Source organism: Physella acuta, unplaced genomic scaffold, assembly GCF_028476545.2.
Source record: "Physella acuta isolate Inbredline_101_S28 unplaced genomic scaffold, ASM2847654v3 ptg001390l, whole genome shotgun sequence".
In the NCBI taxonomy this organism is placed as follows: Eukaryota; Metazoa; Mollusca; class Gastropoda; family Physidae; genus Physella; species Physella acuta.
In genome coordinates, this window is record NW_026732905.1 from 24,378 (window position 1) to 48,789 (window position 24,412).

A 24,412-nucleotide genomic window follows, 5' to 3' on the forward strand; every position below is an offset into this window, starting at 1 on the left:
GTTTTGTATAATATAAGTTTTGTTATAAATACATTGTGTAGTCGAGTAAACAGCTGAGTCATTTTAATCGTATTGTCGTGTTTAAACACGGGTCAATTTTCGCATCACACAACAGGCAGTCACCAGATGACCATAGATAACTACTCCCCCCCCCTCTATCTACACAAGTAGCTTGACTTAATATATTTTTAAAAAAAAACGATATTTCGGTTAGCAGCAACTTAGATAAATCTTATCTCTGTTCTTTTCAGCTGAGTTAGAAGACACATTGTTTTTCTCATTCACTTAATTATATCAGAATTGAACAGCCTCAGATTAATCTTATCGCTCATATTTTAAAGCAGATAGCTGCACATCAGATACAGATCAGCTGCTTAAAATATAATTAGCCAACAATTGGCAGATCCAGATGAACATATTTTAACATGTTTTATTTACATGTTTTTGAACTCTACATGAAATATGTACAAGTTGTTTGTTTTTTTAAATGTATCAAAAGCATTTATTCACAATTTAATGTCAACAAAGTATGTTCCTTAATGTTATAATAAACTAATTAATGCCAATTGATCATACATCGACTGAATGTAGACCTATATGTTGTTCTTATTTTAACTGGTTTATTTATCTATTAGTTGGTTTTTGTGTCTTTGAGTTGTCTCCCGTCCTTTGTTCAGAAACAAACAAATATGGGAATTAATTGTGGCATGCTCGTTTAAAATACCAAATCAAAATAATATATATATATATATATATATATATATATATATATATATATATATATATATATATATATATATATATATATATATATATATATATATATATATATATATTTAAGAGCACCCAATCTTAAAATAATACATATAACGTTATTGCCTGAATATGAGTTAACGAAGATAGTTGGACGTTTTCTATGCTGTGTGGATTGTGTTTAGTTCTCATAAAATTGATGGGATACTGGCATGCACTGTAATGACCAAGTTATTACTTGTTATTTGCCATAAACATATAATTAAGACGGAATGTTATGTGTAAAATGATACACACACTGTAGACCTATTTGTTTTTAATTGTGTATAGCCTGGCTAAGTGTGTATGATCAAACACAAGTCCATTTCAAAACATGTTATAATGTTTCTTTATTTGCACAAAATAAATCTTATATTCTATCATACCTTACTGTACATTACTTAGACCATCTCACCTAGCTCTTTTCTCTCTTACCCTACTATACACAACTTAGACCATCTCAACGAGATCCTAATAATATCCTGTCTCTATGCTGATTTCACGTGCTTTCTTCACTTAAATATACAACACTGCTACTGTTACTAATTCAATGCTTTTTTCACATAAATATACAACACTGCTACTGTTACTAATCCAATGCTTTCTTCACATAAATATACAACACTGCTATTGTTACTAATCCAATGCTTTCTTCACATAAATATACAACACTGCTACTGTTACTAATCCAAGATTTTCCTTTGTCCTTGGGAATTTAGATATACAGAATACTTCGGGTGTCTGTAAAAGTAACTTAAGATAAACATACCATTTTCGTTTTTAAAAAAAAATGTATTAATGGTTTAAATCGATATGACCAAACAACTAATTAGGTTAGACATTTTGAATATGTATGAGTGTTGTCAATACAACTTGAGTAAAATGAATAATTTGCTTATTATTATATTTTTAACTGATTTATGGAAATAACGATATGAAACATCTATTCGTGTTTGTGTGTGTTGGCTCATGTGCTTTATTTTGAGAAAAAAATAATCGGACCTAATCGGAAAATGATAGTTTAATTAAAGTGCCATCAATTGTAACTCTTCAATTACATTTTTTTTTAATTATTTAAATATATGTGGAATAAATGCATATGAGTAAAACATGTGTAGACCTATTCAAATATCCTATATGTATAAAACACATGTGTGGACAACCCACATCTTAGCAAAGACAATGTGGTAAAAAAAAATAACATCGTTACCTACAAACCACTTATAGTCAAAGCCCATGTGTTCAAATCGCCTGTAGCAGGATAACCCGTATCTATAAGCAACTTATTGTCAAAGCATAAAGACTATATTTTTTGGCATAACCAAAGACCTATTTGTTATTAAAAAAATGCATGTCTTGTTAAAATGTTAAATTTCCTTTTGAAGAAATAAATCAATGCTGGTAACCCACCAGCTGTTTAATTTTGGGATTTTAAATGTGTATTATACTGTTACATACACATTAGTTCAGACATGAGTTTATTTTAAACAATACACATAAGTATTAAACAAGTAATTACAGTTTACTGTACCGTAATATTTCAGGGCAGATAACGCGTACGTTATTTTCTTTCTCAATCTTATAGAATAGCAATCACAACTAGAGCAGTAACAGTGTACCTAACTACGTGACAATGATCAAGGGGGGGGTATAATTAATACATACGTATATACACATTACATTTTTTAATTGCGAACTACATGTTGTTTTCTTAAACCATATCAGTACTTATTTTTTTAAAAAAAAGGAAATATAATTCATATTTTAAACTAAATAAAAAACCGTGTACATAGTATCGTTTAATTTGTGTTTGATGTTGTCGTTACATTGGTAGCAATGTGTTGTTAATTTGATATATTTTATAATAAGTTGTTATATACGTAATTAGTTATGATCTATTTTACTAATATTATTTGGCGTTCAAAATAACTGATGATTGAATTGTTATCTTGTTCTTCAAAAAATGAACGGGGCAATTAGTCCACTCAGGTCAGATGGGTTACCTGACTCCGTACATAACCCATAGCAGATAGTACACTTTGATCTTAGTCAAAATGTCGAGAAGAGAATCGGTGCAATAAGTAACTCGACTAGTCCGGCCACTAATTTAAATGACAGTTTCAATAACTTGATTCATGAGTGTATCAACATAATACCTGCCATATTTAACACACGCACAACTTTAAATTAAGCTACATTTGACCATCTCTTTTAGTAACGCATACATAACTTACATTGTTACATAGTTTATATATTAGCTTATGTTAAATGTATCCATATGATTCGATACAATGTCGCCCATATTTTATTATTATGTATTTGTTCGTTTTATATTTCCGATGCTGATATTTAACCTTAATTTGTTTTTTCTTGTTTGATAATTGTGCAAGGGAAGTAATTACATATTAAATACACCATCTGATAACTGAATTGTAAACAAAAAAATAAATCAAAGTGACTTACTCATTTTTTTTTAAATATTTGAAGTATTTTTTTTATAATTAAGAGTTTCAAACAAAATACAAAAATAATAGATCTGCCTTTGTTTTATGTTTAAAATGTAATTGTAATTGCAACCATAAACACAACAGCATTAATTTTTACTCATTTGAAAGACAACCGAGGATATTGTTCAATCTACGTTACCTAGAGGATGTCCGTCGTTTGATATATCCCTAATCTTTTTTAAAAAAATTAGATATTGAGAACAGAAAACTTTCTAAATATTACCAATAATAATGTACATTGTCATCCTTTTTTTTGGTGATGCTTAATGTTATGATTGGCTATTATAAGTATAACCCATTTAAGTAGAAACAATTTAAAGAAAAAGTAATCTTGAGGGAGGGGTTTGGTAAAATGAGGTGATATATAATTTTAGGGTAGGATGAATCACCTTATCCATTACCTCAGCCAAGGCAGGAATTGTGTAACCCCAATTTTTTAAAAACATATTTAGTTTTGGTTGAATCGCCAATGTTAAAGTCAACTTCAGTGATGATTCCATTAGTTAGAAACGGCAACAGAGTGACTATTACACGATGTAAAGTCTTCTAGTCAACTGTCTCTGTCAGGGTGAGCATGTCTTAATGTGAAGTCTTCTATTCAACTTTCAAAATCATTGTTAGGTAGGTTGTACATATGTAAATATATTACACCGTAACACTGCCATGTACATATGTTAACATATTACACATTAACACACTAATTTAAATGTTATGCGGGCCATACACATATACACATATGTCATCATAACTTAGCCGTCTATATTCCTACATATAATGACACCCTACCACAGCCATACGTAGGTACATATATTATACACCCTAATACATGATGACAGAATAGTTATATGTATAATTAAAATATATACACCCTAATATATCAAAATTGACTCTGCGTATCTTAGTTTGTGTTTAATCTACTAGCTCTATATTGTGAACCAGTTGATTCAAATGAGACCCTTAACTCCTTCACGCCGATAGTCGCGTTTTCGTGACATACCGATTTAACGCATATCATTTGCGCATAGGTACATTATCGTACTGCTGCCGGTCGTTGTGTATTGGGTACATCCAGACGGTTGTATCGGTACCAACGGTCACGTTGTCAAGTCGAAATTTATGACGTCACACTCTCTTGACTCACGCGCATCGTAATTATTTTGACTTCGTGAATTCAGCCTACTTACATTGATTAGTATTACTAAATAGGTGATCCGTTTTTTTGCTACAAAAAATACTAATAGCTTTATTATTCACTCTCTTATGTATATAAACAGTATACATCACATTTGAGAATAATTTTGGAAGTTACTGCTAATTAACGGCAATAAGACATGAAATGGTTCTTGAGTGCCAAGCAGATATAACGAAATACGATTCGTCGCCAAGCTTTCATCCATTCAAGTATTATTATAAATAAGTAGAGGATTTACAATATAGCCTTCGCCTGTATATAAAAGTACACTTGAGAACGTTATGATCCATGTGGTAGGGGAAGTAGAGTTCACCTGTTTAATTGACATTGGCATATGGAGAGAGAACGATGCTGGAATAATGGGGTCATGTTGCTGGGTACAATATAACAAATTTAACTTTGAAATAGCATTGCAAAATATTAGGAGAACATAAAAAAATAGACAACAGGAAGTGAGGTGGTGGACCAGTATCCTGGATACCACAAAAGAAAGGTCTTCACAATGACCTTGACAATAATAACACTGAGCATAGACCTACACTTCGTAATAAATAGGCCTACAGTAAGGTTGAATACTGACAAAAACAAACCCATTGCAGTGCTATTGTACCTGCACTAAGTACCAACATCATTATGTTATTAAAATGTATCCACTTTTTCTTGGAATTATAACTAAAATGATATTTGACATTGATTCATTTAATATGTTTTAGCAATGTGCGTGTATTTACCATTTTCTTTATGTTATGCAAAAAAGTAAAAACGGTGGCAATTACAAAAGAACTCTATGCCGTTATATAAACAAACCCTACTCTATTACTCATAATAAGACACTGCGGTGCACTGAAAAGCACAGCATGGTACGATGTTTACTTTTATAGTTCCAAAATCTATAGCGATGACGGACTGACACATGCTCAGCCCGCTTGTATTATTGATTTTTTATTATTTTTACCTTTTGTTGTCCAATTTTCTTTGAAGTGTTAAATCGTGTATCTTTTAAAGAGAGATAAGTTTTGCGTCTTAATTATGAAACACTAGTTTTAATGCCCCAAAATTCCCCAAAATTAAGTGTTTTTAACGGACACACATTTTGAAAATTCATAGAAAATTATTTTAAAGATAGGCACTTAAAATTTTAAGCTGAGTGCTACAAAATATGGAAGAAGATTATGAATTCATTATTTATTGGGCTTAAAATAAAAGATTTTATGGATTGTGGAAAACCTACCTACCTAATTTTTCAAGATGGCCGCCGTTGTCATAGTTACCAAGATTTTTCAACGAATTTTTTTAGTGGAAATGCATATGCGAATGTTTATTTATAAAGCTGTAAAGAAATAACTGTTTTCTAACACGTTTTTTTTACCGGAGCCTCCACCCCCCCCCCTTAAAACATCAAACATATTATTTCAACCAAAGTCCGTATCAAGTTCTCCATATATCGCTGCAGATTCTGATGTGATATCCTGCGAAAATATGTATATATTCCCTTATGTGTTGGATTTTCATCATTCCCACCATGTATTGATTTATTTTATTTTTTTACACTATATTTTTTTTGGATTGTGTTTTTCAATTATGGTTTGTTTGTTTTTTATCTGGTGTAAGTATTGTTGTTTATTTTTTATTAAATTAAACTGTGGGAATATTTTCCAAATATGTAAGTACTTTTGCAGTTTTATTGTGCATTCGTTTTTAACCATAGGCATAGCCCTGGTCAACTACTTTCTTACAGTTAAAATGGACGGCCACTAAGAACCACACAATGAAGAGGCTAATGTAAACAGAATTGTAGAAATTACGATAATACAATAACGTTAGCTCACTACAATTACCAACGCTGAATTTAAAAAAAAAAAAAAAAAAAAACAGAATTTGCTATCCTTTAAGCAAGAAACACACACATATATGTTTGTATATATATATATATATATATATATATATATATATATATATATATATATATATATATATATATATATATATATATATATATATATATATATATATATATATATATATATATATATATATATATATATATATATATATATATATATATATATATATATATATGTATATATATATATATATATATATATATATATATATATATATATATATATATATATATATATAATTATATATCACAAGTATACTCTAAGGGTGTACCAGAGACATGGCATGCTGTTTTAAAGTTATCTAAACATGAGCGACTGGTGGCAACAGAGTTTGTGTTCCAACCAACACTTGGTACAGAAGGGACACAGAAAATTTTCAAAATAGCAGATACGCATCTCGACAAAAAAGATCATACCAGAGGTGTTTTAAGAGAGGTACCATATTACTAAATAAAGGAAATGGTGGGAAAAAAAAAACTAGAGCCTCTATATACTCTATGTGATGTTAATCACCAACCGAAAGTAAGAAAAAATTGATAAAGATGGCGTTGAGAATATTCCACTTTTCATAGAGCTGGAAAATAAAAGTATCAGCCTGTAACAATTATCATACAAGTTAAAGATAGACGTTGACATCTCAAAACTTTATTCCAATTAGCACGCACTCTGTACATGGCAATTATGTTTTTTCATTTGACAAGTCTATTGTTAGGTTTCAATACTAAAAGTAGAATATATAATGTGTTAAAATAGATATCATTTTTTTCAAATACAAAGTGGTTTTGCGCTTAATATATTTTGATGAATGTCCCATACTAACCAAAATATAATGCATCTATACGTTGTTTGAAAGACACATATTAAAAGTATTATTCCTGTACGTGTCTGATGCACTAAAACATTAGTAATCCTGAGATGTATCAGTCGTTAAGCCTACACGTGTGTACGAACTCCCTTTTTCTTTATCTCTCGCTTACAACAGGGTACCAGATATATAAGGGATGGTCTATAAATGACGACATATCTGGATATGGGAGGGGATGGGAGAGGAGGGGGTTGGGTTAGGTGACGATGGAGACAAAAAGTAAGAACACGTGTTTGCACTAAAACAATAAGAAGATTTATTTTAGCTATAATTTCGCTTGTCAAGAACGTCAAGCTAAACAATGCTTTTTAATGTATAATGTAATTTTAATAGAGGGGTTTGGTAAAGTGAGGCGTTATATCGATTTAGGGGAGGAGGAAGCAAGTATCATCCGTGACCACATCAAAGGCAGAAGTTGCTTATCCTAAGAATTTGAAAAATATCTTTAGTTTGGTTTAATCGCAAAAGTATAAGTCCGTTTTGTCTGATGTCATAACATAAAAATAACAGCAGAGTAAACATTTTACAATGTAAAATCTTCTATTACTGTTCTGTAACTAATATGCATAAATCTAGTTTTTAAAAAACAGATTAATATGAGGATTCTACATTGTGACATATTCAAGTTATGTTTACTGCTGCCCCGTCATATGTGTGTTTTTCAGTGTATAGTTGTCTATAGAAATGTGTTCACTTCTGTACTGTGTGTGTTTTTCTATTTATAGTTGTCTACAGAAATGTGTTTACTTCTGTCTTGCCTATGTCTTGTGTGTGTTGTTCTATTTATAGTTGTCTACAGAAATGTGTTTACTTCTGTCTTGCCTATGTCTTGTGTGTTGTTCTATTTATAGTTGTCTACAGAAATGTGTTTACTTCTGTCTTGCCTATGTCTTGTGTGTTGTTCTATTTATAGTTGTCTACATAAATGTGTTTACTTCTGTCTTGCCTATGTCTTGTGTGTGTTGTTCTATTTATAGTTGTCTACAGAAATGTGTTTACTTCTGTCTTGCCTATGTCTTGTGTGTTGTTCTATTTATAGTTGTCTACAGAAATGTGTTTACTTCTGTCTTGCCTATGTCTCGTGTGTTGTTCTATTTATAGTTGTCTACAGAAATGTGTTTACTTCTGTCTTGCAGGACGCCGTCACCACGAGCCTACACATACGATCTATTTTTACCATCCTAGTCCAGCCTTCCAGTGTGTAGACCGTCCAGTGGTTGGTTACAACAATATCAACAAAGTAGAAATAATAGAGTTTAAAAAATAAAGAAAATAAAAAAAAACGTTATAACAACACGCTTTTAAGTGAACTTAAAAAAAAAAAAAAAAATCAAATATGTAAAATGTTTTATGAGCGATCACATAGTAATGAGATGCGAACATGTGTAATTATTTGTTTTCCCAATCCTACAACCTCTATACGAATAGTTTTATATCCGTCATCTTAATATATTTGGCATCATTGGAAAGCTAGATTTCTCATGTATTTAATAATTTCATTTTACATCATCTTGGAAACACTCTAAGTTTATAATCAGCTTTACACATTTCAAAGATATGGTATTTTTGTGACCTACTTTCGTTACTTTTTGCTGTTTTTCTCAGTTTGCACGTTTTTAAGCACTAAAAGCCTACTACCTTTTTGTTATAAAACAGTGCATAACATATCTTTAGTAAATGTTCTTCATGCAAAATAAAACTTTTGTCACGATATAATTGTGATGGCTTTCATAGAAAGAAAGTTTATGATAAATAATATGATAATTTTGAAACTTGTGCATACTAAAAAGGGTGCGATTTTTCGGACCTTGTAGAAATCTGACCAGTAGTTCTATCAAAAAGTTGTTTACTTTCTTAGTGGGAACATTTTTAAAAAAAATCACATTTTCTGGCTGGGTTCCTTATCCAAGTCACCTGAGTGATTAGCTGACGCGCTATCATCGTGGCTAGAAACTCATATAATTAGTTTCGAACATTTTGGATTTGTTGCCAACATTTAAAATCTTGTTTCAATTAAATGATTCCATACTTTAACCCATTCCAAGGTTAACAAATAAAGTGATAATAGTGTTGGAACCAAATCAAGACAAGAGTTATATGATTAAAGCTATAAACAAAAACTAAAACAGGACATGTAAACATTCTTTATAGACAGTTGCATGAACACTGTATTGTACCATTGCTGATCGCGCTGCGTAATTGCAAAGTATAAGTTCAAAGTTCAACTCTCACAGTCGTAATGTCTTACACGATGTCATTACATAAGTAGAAGTGTTGGATTGTTGGTAATATGTTAGGGGATATTGTAAACTAATCATGCAACAAATCTCACATTTGTTTGACTAAACATACGTATTTACTTATTACTTCCCAGTGTTTATACTAAACAGTACACGGGAGACAAATTTCTTATAGTTTATATCACTAGCCGTGAAAATGATGTGATAAAATATACAGGAACCCGACTAGTAAGTCTGAATTGAAAATTAAATATATTAAAATATAAGGACAACTTTATTTTTTCCTTTAGGGTATATGTATCTTTGTCTTAACAATTTGTGGATTTTTAAAGACCGAAAAGCTATAAGGAGTTTGTTTGCACTTTTTAAAAACAGGCAAATCCGTCGGTTTAAACTACGGTCGCTTGCTCTTTTTCCACCACGGTATGTTTGTACTACTTGCTATTTGCAAAAAAATAAAGAAGATGGCGTTTAATTGTCAGAACAAATCACCTGTTGTAATGACGTTAACACTGATGCAGACACAAAATATTATTCCTTATATTTCCTGACATGATACACACACTGTAGACCGATTTGAGACATGATAAATAATTGTAGACCAATGTGTCGGATGTTACTGAACTGTGGGCGCATGTGTATGATGCTGTTAAAATGTAGGCTTATTTGTCGGTCTTAATGTAGGTCTTATCTGTTTGACAACATCTGACCCTCGAATAAGTTCACATTTGATATACAACTGTGTGTGTGTAGGGATATTTAAACATGTTTTTGGTCGTTGACTGACTTCATCACGTTCTACAATGTAAAATAATTTGTATTGATTGTGTGAACCTGAAGTAAAAAAAAATAGTTTCAATGTATCGGCTAAGTCCGCAGTTGGTGCAGCTGAACCTTACCAATTACATAACCCGTAAAGAATGAATTGCAGTTTTATAAGTGACAGGGGCTTTGAACACATAAGGGAACACAATAGGGGAATTATACAGTTAATCATTAGCACACACATACGTCAAAACATACGTTTGACCAAATATCTGGACAACGTCCTAAGAGGCCTTGCGACTTATTAATGTCATAAATGCTAATATTAATAATTAAAATAAGTTCAACAATTGAAAAAAATAATATAGTGTAACGAGTATAGATAATTATAATGTGTTAGCCCCCACCCTCAAATAAAAAAATAAAATAAAAAAATAAATAAAAGGAAATGGGACAATCCTTAATATTAAACAAAAAAAAAACATAATTCGACGTTTAAAAATAAAACCTACTAATTATTTCTTTCCATGTCTACCTTCTGCTTTTAACATTTAGGCTTAATACTAAACATGGTTAAAATAGTAATTTTTGAGCGGTTTATTACATTTTTGTGGACGTCCGCAATAAGTTTTATGTGTGGTAGGTGGTGGTGGGGGAGGGGGGGGTCTGTCGAAAGTGGACAAGTGTAGACGGAGGGTGGGGAGGGATCTGAAATTTTTTTGACGTCATTAATGGATCACCCCTTAAGTAAAACCTTTCCATAAAGGAATAGAGTACACTTGGTCAAAGTATCACTATGATCAAACTTCAGCGTACCATATTATCATGTTTAGTTAAAAAGTATGTGTTTTAGGTCTCAATAAGTGAGGAAAATTGAATGTCCAAAGTTTGTTTTTGCTGAAAGTCTACGTTAAAATCAACATAATAAAACATTTAACCTAAAATCTAATACGTGTCCATATCATTTTAATATAAGCAACCAACTATATAACAGATTAGCTAAAGTGTTCAAATTTTGTAAGAAACCACTTGTCCACACCTCCGTCGTTCGTAGTTCAGTATTTTATATTGACTAATTAGTTGTCTGATTATGTAACTTCTTAAGCCTGGGTCCCATTTTTCTTTGATAAAAAACGTGTTGAAGACGGAGCTGGGTACATGTCTGGACATTCCCCACAGTTGACTGTGGTTGAGGTCGGGACATCTGAGTAGTATAATACATTTTGCTTCTATAGAAGCTGCTCACACCATCTTTTAGAAGCATTAGTTGCAATATAACAACCATGAGCAACACTGCTAAACAATTTGAACCCAGTTTAACCTTTTACAATACTCACGAAAAATATATAATAAGCAGAACAATCAGATAGCCCCCCCCCCCCCCCCGCATTCAGTTACAAAGTTGTATTGCAATTCTTTAAATAATCAGCCCATCTTCAGGCAATGATATGTCATATTTATTAGTGGAAATGCACAGGTATTATAAGATTGGGTGATCTTAAGTAAATGAATTAAGAATAGTAATTTGATTTGGCATTTTAAATAAGCATTTTACAATTACTTCCCATTTTTTTTTAAAATGACTAACGGAAAACAACTCACAAACAAAAAAAAAAAACGACTCATAACTAAATAAATCAATTTACAAAGAACAAAAAAAAAATAATTAAAATAATGCTCACACTTTATTTAAGATCGCATAACCCAATTTAAGCTATTATTAAATGCCTAATATAGAAAGCTTAACTTCAAAGATTACTAATGCTCTTGATACATTTAGAAAATGAACAACGTGTGCTTATTTAATGTTACATTTCGAGACAAGCTAATTATTAAAATTAAACATCGTTTTCTACATCTACGGCTTTAAGCATAGGCACCACGGATAGATTTTTTTTATTATTTGATTAACACATTTCTGGATGTTTAATACGTTCATATGTTTATAGTTGTTAAACTATAGAAATTAATATAATAATAAAATATAGCCGTCAATAGCAAACTGGTTGCCATGGAAACCACGAAAAGGTGTGAAAACTAACACATTTTCAAAGCGCTATAACTTTGTTCCCATATAAGAAAGCGGATGAAAGATTTAGATTTATCAAACCAAACTATACATCTCTACGTTTACTCATTGCGATAGCTCGTACTCAATTTTTAATACAAATTTTACGTAAATGTATGTGCACAACAAATGCAGAAGTTGCTTATCCCTAGATTTTTAAAAAATATATTTAGTATTGACTAAACCTTCAATTTTAAAATCAACTTCACGATGGTGCCGATGTACAAGAGCCAACAACAAAAGCTGCTTAATATTATAACACATCTTGTAGACTTAAATGCTAAGTAGACGTGTTTATTCCATTACTTAAATAGTAAGGTGTATTAGCAAATACATTATTCATGGGTTAGGTTTTATGCCTAAGAATAAAATAAGGCAATACTACTAAAAAAAATAGAACAACAATATTAACGTAGGATAGAACACATTTTGAAACGAATGACAATTTAGTTACTACTTGTGGGAGTAAACAATGTAAACAATTGTAACGAACTAATGATGTTACCTCACAACTCGAGGTTAACATAACTAAAACTTAAATGAACAGATTATATTAATAGATTGTTATATTTTATTATAAGGTTATATACGTTTGAGCTAGAAATGTTTTTTTTTAATGTATTGTTTTGTTTTTAAACAATAAAGATACCGTTTACTAATTACTTCCCATTATATTATTATCACGGAATACTTTCCTAATATTAAAACTTTCGCATCAAAATACCTTTAAAATTTTGGAACAATAAACCTGTGTTAACAAACATTTTCAAGAATGTAATACGTGAAGAACAATTTGAGAGCAAACTTGGACCTTAAGTGTATATTGTCTGCCCCCGATTGTGTTTCTTTTAGATTTTTTTTTTCCTCGGGGTAGGGGTGGAGGGAGTCACTTGAAATATGTATATAATTCTATATAAATTATATTTCGTTTGGAAGGGCGGGTCACTTGAAATGTGTATATAATTCTATATAAATTATATTTCGTTTGGAGGGAGGGGGGGGGGGTGGTGGAGATACCTGAAGGAAACTGGCCACCGAACTGATAGTTGTAAGTTTAAGTTAAAATTGTAATACTCAAGATCAAACTTTAAAATAAAAATATTCTATGTTTAATTTATTATCTTTGTGATGAATAGGGAAAATAACTCATCGAACTGTAAAATGTGAAAGAATTGATTAAACGATGTCTTCGCTTGTCTTTTAAATGAATTAAAAACAAACAAAGCTATTGTGTTTCTGTTTGAAATTACAGTAAAATTTAAAATATAAAACAAACGCAAATGTGCCGTTTTTTGCATATTGTTTGAAACACGTTAGTGTTGATTGTGTTATATTCCATAAATCAATTAGTATGTCTGTTTTATTTTGTTTCCAATTCCTTTACCAACATGGTCTATATAATATGTATATACTTCCCTTGTACGATTTCCAAACGATGAAAAAAAATATTGGTAAATACTTATTTGCACCAGATTATTTTTTTTTAGATTGGCGACATTATATTGAATACTATGGGGTAGGGATACATTTCAAATGAACTAAAATAGAAAATATGCAACTTTGTACATTTATATGTACATCGATATGAGTCTACTCCACCCAAGACACCAGTCTACCCCACCCATGACAGAAGTCTACCCCACCCATAACACCAGTCTACTCCACCAATGACAGCAGTCTACTCCACCCATGACACCAGTCTACTCCACCAATGACACCAGTCTACTTCAACCATGACATCAGTCTACTCCACACATGACACCAATCTACTCCACACATGACACCAGTCTACTTCACCCATGACACCAGTCTACTCCACCCATGATACTAGTCTACCCCATCTAGGTCAACTAAGAAGAATCTAAAATTAGATTAAAACAAAACGTTAGATTTCAACAAATATGACCTCACACAATAGAGAACATTAACAGTCAATAGTGCAATTTTTAGAACAAGATTATGTCGCGAAAATAAAAATATAATTAGAAAAGTGCAAAGCCACGTTGACACTTGTAGATGTTAGAAAACAAAGCGTCACATGTCATTTAATGAAGTAGATTGTTCATTTAATGACGAAGATTGTTAGTAACTATAGATTAAAGGACATACATGTTTAAATAATTATTTGAATTGTCTCCCCGCCCACCGAGTATTATTTATTTATTTTTTAATTTATATTAATCCAATCGGGTTCTAACGTAACCAGATTAGTCGTCGTTCACTCCTGCATTAACTATTGGCTAATCTCCTCTAACTGTGTCTGTGTTGCTGGTGTTTTAATCTGCTAATGACCAGTGTGAAGGTGTGACCACATGATGACCACGTGATGACACTGATCATGTTGACCGTACATGATAACCCTGACTTAAACTACACTATAATGTCTCTATAATGAGGTGTGTTGGGTCATTAACACTATTATCTACCCCGAGGAAGAAAAAAAAGACCCAAATTATTATCAAATTGTAGACATTTTATAAAACTTAGGGGACGGCGTGGTCGAGTCGGTAAAGCTCATGTTTGCTAAACCGAAAAGTCTCGAGTTCGAACCCTCGGGCAGATGTGGCTCGTTAGATGGGGACAGCCACTCTTCTAGGAGAGACAACTCCAAAATTAAACAACTGCTGCCTTGTAGTTTGTTCTTGGTTGGACAAAGGCTATGGAAGCAAATCCAAAAAGAAAAGCAGGCTGAAATCGGAGTCAATGGCCTCAATGGCGCATAACCAGTTGACACGTAATCCTTAATTGTGATATTAGCATAATCGACAAAGCTCATGGTTGATAAATTCGAAAAAAAAAGTCTCAGATAAAAAGGCAGATAAGGCTCGATCCTTTGCAACACTAAAAATTAAGAACGAAGAATAAGAAGAAAATAAAACATAATACATCGGATTGAGTTCTCAGTTATTTATTTTTATTTGAAATGAAACTCGTTATAATCATCTTATGTGGGAAATGTCTACGTTGTATTTTCACTAAACAGTGATTTAGGAAGCGTTTCCCAGAACGGGAAGTTTGAAATATTAGCATGGATTTACAAAATAATATTTATATAATAACGAAATAATATAAAATAGTAAGGGCTGACAGATTGTGGCATTTTTTAAATTAAGTTTTGACATCTTAAATTGTCCAGCTTTTCTGGTAAATACTAAACCAACTAAATATTGTTTATCGAGACTGAATACATACACTTTTTTTAAACACCAGACAATGCATTTGTCTTAGCTAAAATGATAGTCTTGGTTGGTATTTAAAGTGCATGAGGTGGAAAAAATATTACAATAATGTGTTCTTATACAATCATGATTTTTTTTTTCAAATTACCTTACTTTATTTAAATAAGTTATTCGAATGTTTCTGTCAATATCACTTGACAGCAACGCTGGTATTTTATATGAAAATCAACAAAGACAACGTTTTTATGTATACGTTGTATTTATGTAGCAATAAGTTTGTTACACTGTGTAACAACAAACTTATTACCCCCCTCCACCCATCCATACAAGTAGCTTAACTTATGTAAAAATAAACGATCTCTCGGTTACCATCAACTTAATTAAATCTTATCTCTGTTCTTTTCAACTGAGTTAGAAGAGATATTCTATTTCTCATTCACTTATGTCAGAATTTTACAGCCTCAGATTAATCTTTTCGCTCATAATATTTTGAGGCAGATTTATGCACATCAGATACAGATCAGCTAATTAAAAACAATTATTTAGCCAAAGGTCCATTAAAGGAAAGTAGCAATGTTTGAATTGTTAAATTGCATATCTTTGAAATCTACATGAAATAAGTATCAGTTGTTAGCTTTTTAAATGTATCATGTGCGTTTATTCACCGTTCAATGTAAGAAAATTATGTTTAGATAGCTTATAATAAACAAATTATGGTCAATGAATCAATCATCAAATGAATTTATTATTCTTTATTTAAATTGGTTTATTTATCTATTAGTTGGATTTTGTGTCTTTGAGTTGTCTCCCGTAGTTTGTTTGGAAAAATTAATATGGGAAGTAATTGTGAACTGCTCGTTTAAAACACCAAATCAAAATAATATATATTTATTTTAGAGCACCCAATATTAAAATAATATATATATATATAACATTATTGCCTGAAGATAAGTTAATAAAGATAGTTGGACGTTTTCTATGATGTGTGGATTGTTGTTTAGTTCTCTTAAAAATAGATGGGATCCTGGCATGCCTTGTAATGACCATGTTATTAGTTGATACTTGCGATAAACATATAATTAATATGTTGCTTTATTTGCATATAATACATTTTCTATTCTCTCTTACTCTACACAACTCATAATAATATTCGGTCTCTAGTCTGATTTCAAATGCTTTTTCGCACAGATATCAATCTCCGCTACTACTCGCTTATCCGCGATTGATCCCTAAACGCTCCAATAATCCCCTAACTCGTTTCAGTGGTCAGCTGATCATCTCACATAAATGGTCACATAGTTTTTCCTCTGAAAACTCTAACAATCTTCTAACGATATCTACATCCAACTCGCAACTGATATTTCAGTGGTCAGCTGATCATCTCACGTAAATGGCCAGTTCGTCACTGCATTATATTGGTTCAGCTTGACCAATGTCTAGTTGACCTACGCTATCTATCGCTTATCTATGACCAACATTACACTATTTCGTCATCACAGTGCCACATACAGTATCTTTCTTGTACATGGATAGCTCAAGTGTGTTGGGTCCATGTTGTGTTTTAGTGTTGTTTAGATCTGCTACAATGAAGCTGTGGGTCGCAGGATCTGGTGCGGGCTGATTAGACTGTGGATTATGTGGCCATAAATAATGTGGTGGCCGTTGGTCTTGGTGATGGTCCATCTTCATCTGATATTTTGGTTGAGATTGTTGGTGACTTGGCTGTATCTGAAAAGACAAGGACCCATGAATTCATTGAGCAAATTTAACCGTAATCATAGAGGCTTCTCCCAACAGCTTTCACCGTAGATGGATCATGAGTGGGTGCAACTCCATTGTTGCTTGTGTTGATTTTACTTACATATTACATTACTGTGTTGGCGAAATGTTAAAATCTAGTGCTAACTCAGGTCGTCTGCGACTCGAATGGTCTTATCGTAGATAGACTTGAATTAATAGATTTATTGGGACAGGCCACTTTAATCATAGTCAAAAGGGCGAGAAGCGATGTTAAAAGCAGTACAATCTTAACAATAAAGAAAAATTAAAACAAACAAAGAAGAAAAACAGATCTATAAAAAACACGTATTTAATTAAACAGTTAAGACAGCAATGTCTGCAACTTAAAAACGTGTATATAAACGGACTTAAAATCATAATTAAGATGGTCGCATCTAATTCTAATGCCATGATTAAGTGAACACAGGGCTCATTTGTAATTTGTCTTTTACAATCCATGGCAGATACACATGTAAACATATTAACATACAAACACAGCACACAGCATATCTCACATATTTACATGTTATTCAAATATTCATGCAGTAATTACTTCATATGTATGTGGGAAAGTTCATTGGCACGAGTGTGTGAAACTACAAGTGTGTGTGTTTTTGTTGTGAGGCAGTCAACTGTAGAAATCATATTCTATGCATTATTTTTTACTTTGTCATCACATCTAAAGTTTATAACCAAATGTAACCATGTAACGAAATCAATCATCGTTAGCTGTTGATTTATTTCATACGAGCTGACCAGCGACGTAGCATACGCCTTTATTTAGTTTTTTTTATTTCCTATTTTTCATATTTTGTGAATTCGACATTACCAATGCTGCGACTGAAAATATTTTTCTTTAAAACAATATCAGTAGCTATTAAAGGACGATTATCCGCTAAATCATTTCGCCCCCCCCCCCACCCCCATGTACTTAAAGCACGTTATTATTAATTGCTGAACAGGAGACGACATAAACACAACCGACACAACACAGCAAACTTCTGACTATAAGCATCAACCAAGCTTAAAACAATTGAACGTTCAATAGATGAGGGTAATGGTGTAATTTATTATGAAGTTGAGTACAATACATTGCACCTTTTTAAATAGAGTTGTATACATTGTAGTGAACAAAGTGTTGTGTTTGTCACCACATCTAAAGAGATAATCTTGCTACACCCCTTAGTTAGTTTTGACAATTTTTTAAATGTGTCATTAGAGATGAGGCTGGTATACATTCCGGGTCTAAATAAAACTTAATTGTTTCATAGAAAGTCAGCTTAGTATCGATACATTGCCGTAGGTATAGTTTACACGTTCTGAGCATGTATAACCTGCTCACAACTCGAGGTTAAAATATCTAAAATGAACAAAATCATATTTTACTTTTTGCTACAAATTTTATAGGGCTATATACATTTTAGCTAAAAATGTATTTTTGTTTTCATGTATTTTTTAACAATAAAAAACAGTTTAAAATTACTTCTCATTTATTCGTTATATATAAGGGAAATAATTCAATTACAATTTATATAACTAAACTTTAATGATTAAAAAAAAAATAACAATTAGTTAAACAGTTGAGACGGACATGCACAGTACATTATTATTTTAAAAAATCATTTTATAAGAATATAAGATTAATAAGAATTGTTTAGGTGAGTGTGTCTTTGTTTAAAGAAATTTTTGTTTTTGCCAATTTTTTAAAAACGTTTTTGAGTTTGCTTATGCTTTTCAAAGACATACGAATAAGTCGATTAATTAATGTTGAACCTCACATAATTATAGATATCATAAATATATTAAGTTAAAACATAAAAATAAATAAATAGAAGAATAGTAATATTAAAAAAAAACAAGTGTATGTCTAGAATAGAATCCAAAGCTTTTAATTCCCTTAGTCAACACCTGCGGTTACGTCTGATGGATTCGTAAGCAACAGTAATATCGTATGTTATTGAATCAAATAATTAATAAATTAGAGATGAAACAAGATTCGACAAATATGTAGTATATACAAAATAATTAGAGTAAAAAAAACCAGAAAACAAATGGCAACTTTGGTGTATCACAGGCGAATTGGCATTTTAAATGAACATATCAAAATTACTTTACATTTATTTTCTGCATATATCAATGGGAAATAACTCAAATACACAAAACCGATTCCTAACTACACATATACACATACATACATATACATATATATATATATATATATATATATATATATATATATATATATATATATATATATATATATATATATATATATATATATATACATATATATATATATATATATATATATATATATATATATATATATATATATGTATATATATATGTATATATATATACACATATATATATATATATATATATATATATATATATATATATATATATATATATATGTATATATATATATATATATATATATATATATATGTATATATATATATATATATATATATATATATATATATATATATATATATATATACATATATATATATACATATATATATATATATATATATATATATATATATATATATATATATATACATATATTCATATATACTTTGTTTCTTGGGGGGGGGGGGTTGACCCCACGAAGTGCCGCACCGGGCGACACCCGACCTAGCGACGCCAATGCTTGAACATAACTTATATAACATTTATTCGGAATCCCAGACTGATTCTGGAAATACCCACAATGGGACTTGTAAGTTCTCGTTTTCTCTCACTTAAATTTAAGTCTCCTTAACCACGGAGACATAAAAATTTCAGAACTAAATCAATTGTTGTGAACAGGATCCCCATTGATAACAAAAAAAAAAAAAAAAAAAAATAAAAAAAAAAAAAAACATGGCGGCTGTTTGTCACTTGGTCCCGCTTAATGAATTGTATTTGCAGTTGCTATAATTCGTTATGTAGCCTAATGACCACGTGATAACCCCATGTGATGACGAACTCAGTAACACTGAATATATGGTTCCATAATTGTTGCCGTTGGTTAACGTCAAATATGTTGTATTTTTTTAAATTTGTATAAGGGGTCGGCGTGGTCGTGTCGGTAAAGCTCATGATTGCTAATCCGAAAAGGCTCGAGTTCGAACCCTCGGTCAGATTTGGCTCGTTAGCTGGGGACAGCCACTCTTCTAGTTTTGATTTGTAGTTTGTTCTTGGTTGAAAAAAAGCATAGGAAAACAAATCCAAAAAAGAAAAGCGGGCTGAAATCGGAGTCAATGGCGCATAAATTGACACCTATTCTTAATTGTGATGGAGGCGTGGACGAGTCGGCAAAAGCTCATGGTTGATAAATTCGAAAAGGACTCGACTCCAAACCCTCTGGCAGAGAAGGCTCGATCCCTTCCAACACTAACAATTAAGAACGAAGAAGAAGAAGAAGTTTGACACCGATACAATAAATTAGAGCAACGTTGCATTAATTTGCATGCTGTTACTCTTTTTACTTTTGGAAACAAATAATAAAACATATTTAGCATTACAATCAAATGTGTTATGAAAACGTCCATCTCTTAATTTTATAACGTTTGACTGTAATAACACGTTTGCCATGTAATTACTCACAAGACATACTCAAGATAATCACCTTTCATCAAATCGTTTTTTTTTTTAAATATTTAGCAATAAAACAAATCAACTGTTTTCTTTTATAACTTAGTAAGCGCACATTTGTGTCGGCTTAGAAAACATTTACTATAGGAATTAAAATTGACCATTCTAATGCTTCCCCTCGTGTTCTTTCTTGTATGATTGAGACAATTTAAATCAGTTATCACATTGAGATATTCACACGCAGTAGATGACATGTTACACACAGATTAGCACATATAACTCACAGTGGATCACAAGAAACACACGGTAAACCGCAAATCATCAACAATAGATCACACGACACCCACAGGAACACAGCAGGCCAAAAAGTCAATCACTGGTGACCAGCAGTAGACCACAAGTCACCAGCAGTAGCCCACATGTCAACCGCAGTAGCCCACGGGTCACCAGCAGTAGCCCACAGGTAACCAGCAGTAGCCCACGGCTCATCAGCAGTAGTCCATTGGTTACCAGAAGTCGCCCACAAGTCAACAGTAGTGACCCAAGGGTCATTAGTAGTGGCCCAAGGGTCATTAGTAGTAGCCCACTTGTCACCAACATACAGCAGCTCATTTGTCATCAGCAGTAGCCCACGGATCATCACAATTATATTACGTGTCACTCATTGTGGAATGAAAAAAATAAATAAAAAAGAAACACGTTATTTTCAGGTCACGGTGAATTTTGATAATCATAATATTTCGTGCGTCTATACAAGTAACATAAAATGACCATACTGTAGGCCTATTTGTTTATTTTTTTTTATTTATTTTTTTATTGTACCAGTGGTTTAAATCGATGTGAACACAACAACTAATTAGGTTAAACATTTTGAATATTTACGAATGTTGTTAATATAACTTGAGTAAAATACATGTTTTTATTAGTATGCTTTAAATGATTTATGGAGATAACCATGTGAAGTATTTCTATATTTGTGTGTTGTTGTCTCCCGTGCATTAATTTGAAAACAAAATGGGACGTAATCGGTAAACGATAGTTTTAAAATGCCATAAATTGTAACAATTAAGTTACACGTATATATATATATATATATATCTATATATCTATATATATATATATATATATATATATATATATATATATATATATATATATATATATATATATATATATTAATTATTTAAATGAATGCACATACGTAAAACAGGTGTAGGACTATTCAAATATCATCTATGTATAAAACACTTGCGTGGACAAACCATTAATGAATTACACACTACTATTTAAATAACTTTTAAAGAAAAGTGTGGGTCTCTTCTTAAATATTAGTAAAGGCAGGGGTCGGCAACCTGCGGCTCGCGAGCCGCATGCGGCTCTTTAGCTGCTAAGATGCGGCTCTCCAGCTCCTTACACAAATACTGATAATAATATATTTCATTTTCAAAACTCATATAAAATATCATAATGTAAAGAAAAAAAAACTTTAAACAGAATTAAATAAACCGGTAGTGATCTCCCCTAAACTTTCTCGAATATTCTTATATAAAACAACAGGGGATGGTAACTGGGGATATAGTTATGATTTTTAATCCATTTTAAATACTTAAACTTTTAAAAATAGAATAGAATCTCATAAAAAAAACATTGCGCACCAAGCAAACGCCGAATAAAATCGCGTATAATAGTGCGCAATATTATTAGTACTTTAAAAATTTACATTAGTTTTTTGAGAAATCGGAAGTAGCGTAAATTACTACTTCCAGTCAACGGAAATTACTCAAAATTTAACAGAAGGTAGAGAATTAGATCTTTTACTTACATGTGAAATTTCATTTATCTATCTGAAATAGTACTCAAGTTATAGGCTTTTAAAAAATTCAAAGTAGGAAAAGTACCACTTCCGGTTATCGGAAATCGCTCAAAAGTTGATACGGATCTACGATTTTGATAAAATACTTATATATGAAATTTCATCAACCTAGCTGTAACGGTACTCAAGTTATCGTGTTTACACACGGACAGACACACAGACACACACACACACAGACATACGGACAAGATTGCAAAATTATGTTTTTCCGTATCAGTGAGGTGTAAAACGTCGAGATTTGTAAAAATCTCGATTTTTTTTTTTGCACGATTACAATACTTTCTCTATACTACGTATATACGAGAAAGTAAAAACGTATCAGAGAACATTGAGAAATATGTGCAGTAGAAAGTAAACGGACAGCCGCTTGGGCACCAGGCCCAGCCCTAGAACAATCCCATGCTCGCCACTGCCCAAGTGCCGACTTTTCCAATGTTTTTAAATGGGGAATGTTATTTTATTCAGAATGCATTTCCCTATGTGTAAGTAATCATTAATTTGACCTGAGTGACGTAGTTGTTTTTTTTTTAGCTATAAGCTTCCTACAGTTGAGCCGGGTACTGGACGGTGGGGTACGAGTTTACCCAGCGTTCAGTGGGTTGGAAGATAAGCCTGGTGAGAACCAAAGGACAGAAGCGGCCGATACACTGTTATGAAACCGATATTCAAACCAGTTAGTCGAAGTTATCCGTGTTGAGGCCTGGCTGGCTAATGGGAGACACCTCCTAAGTTGGTGATATCAATAAAAAAAAAAGTTAACATCTTCTAAAGTGGATTGGGATAGTCTTATAGTTATATAATTTGATTACTAAGTCTTTCATTCTGGCGAAACATGTATATGTTTTTATATGAACAAATATTATTTCATATTTAAAGCTATTTATTTTAAATAACAAATCACATTTATTTACCTATTCCTAATACAAAAATAAAATATTAAAATGCTAGTGGCTCTTTAAAATCTGGGAAATTTTGAAAATTGCAACTTTTGGCTCTTCAGTCTCAAAAGGTTGCCGACCCCTGGTAAAGGTATTCAATAGATACTAAAGTGACCCACGCTTTTATTTATAGTTATTTAAAAATAGTGTATTATTTATTTTCTCCTTTTTAGTGCATTATTACAAACAAGCTTGTTATTAAAAAGTTCTTTAAGAATTAAAAAAAAAATTCTTAAAAGATTACACTATTTTTTTAAGGAAATATACATAATATTTTAACTTAAGTGATGATTACATTAATTGGAAACGCCAACAGAGTGACTATCTTACAATGTAAAGTCTTATATTTATTGTGTCTGTCAGGGTGAGCTTGTCTCAATATACAGTCTTCTATTCGACTTTCAAAATCATTGTTAGGTAGGTTGTACATATGTAAACATGTTACACTAAAACACAATAATACATATGCTAACATATTACACCTTAACATACACAATTAAATGTTATGCAGGGAATACATATATGCACATATCGCACTGTAACATAGTCGTACATTCGTATACACATTATGACAACCTAACTATTTTTTTCTTTATAATTTGAAATAACAAAACATTATATATGGTTGACGCTCCAAAGTCAGTGTAATAATTGCTAAGAATTGTATATGATCTACTTTTACAATAAAATAATTGTATTTATACTTTCTTATATTTATTAGA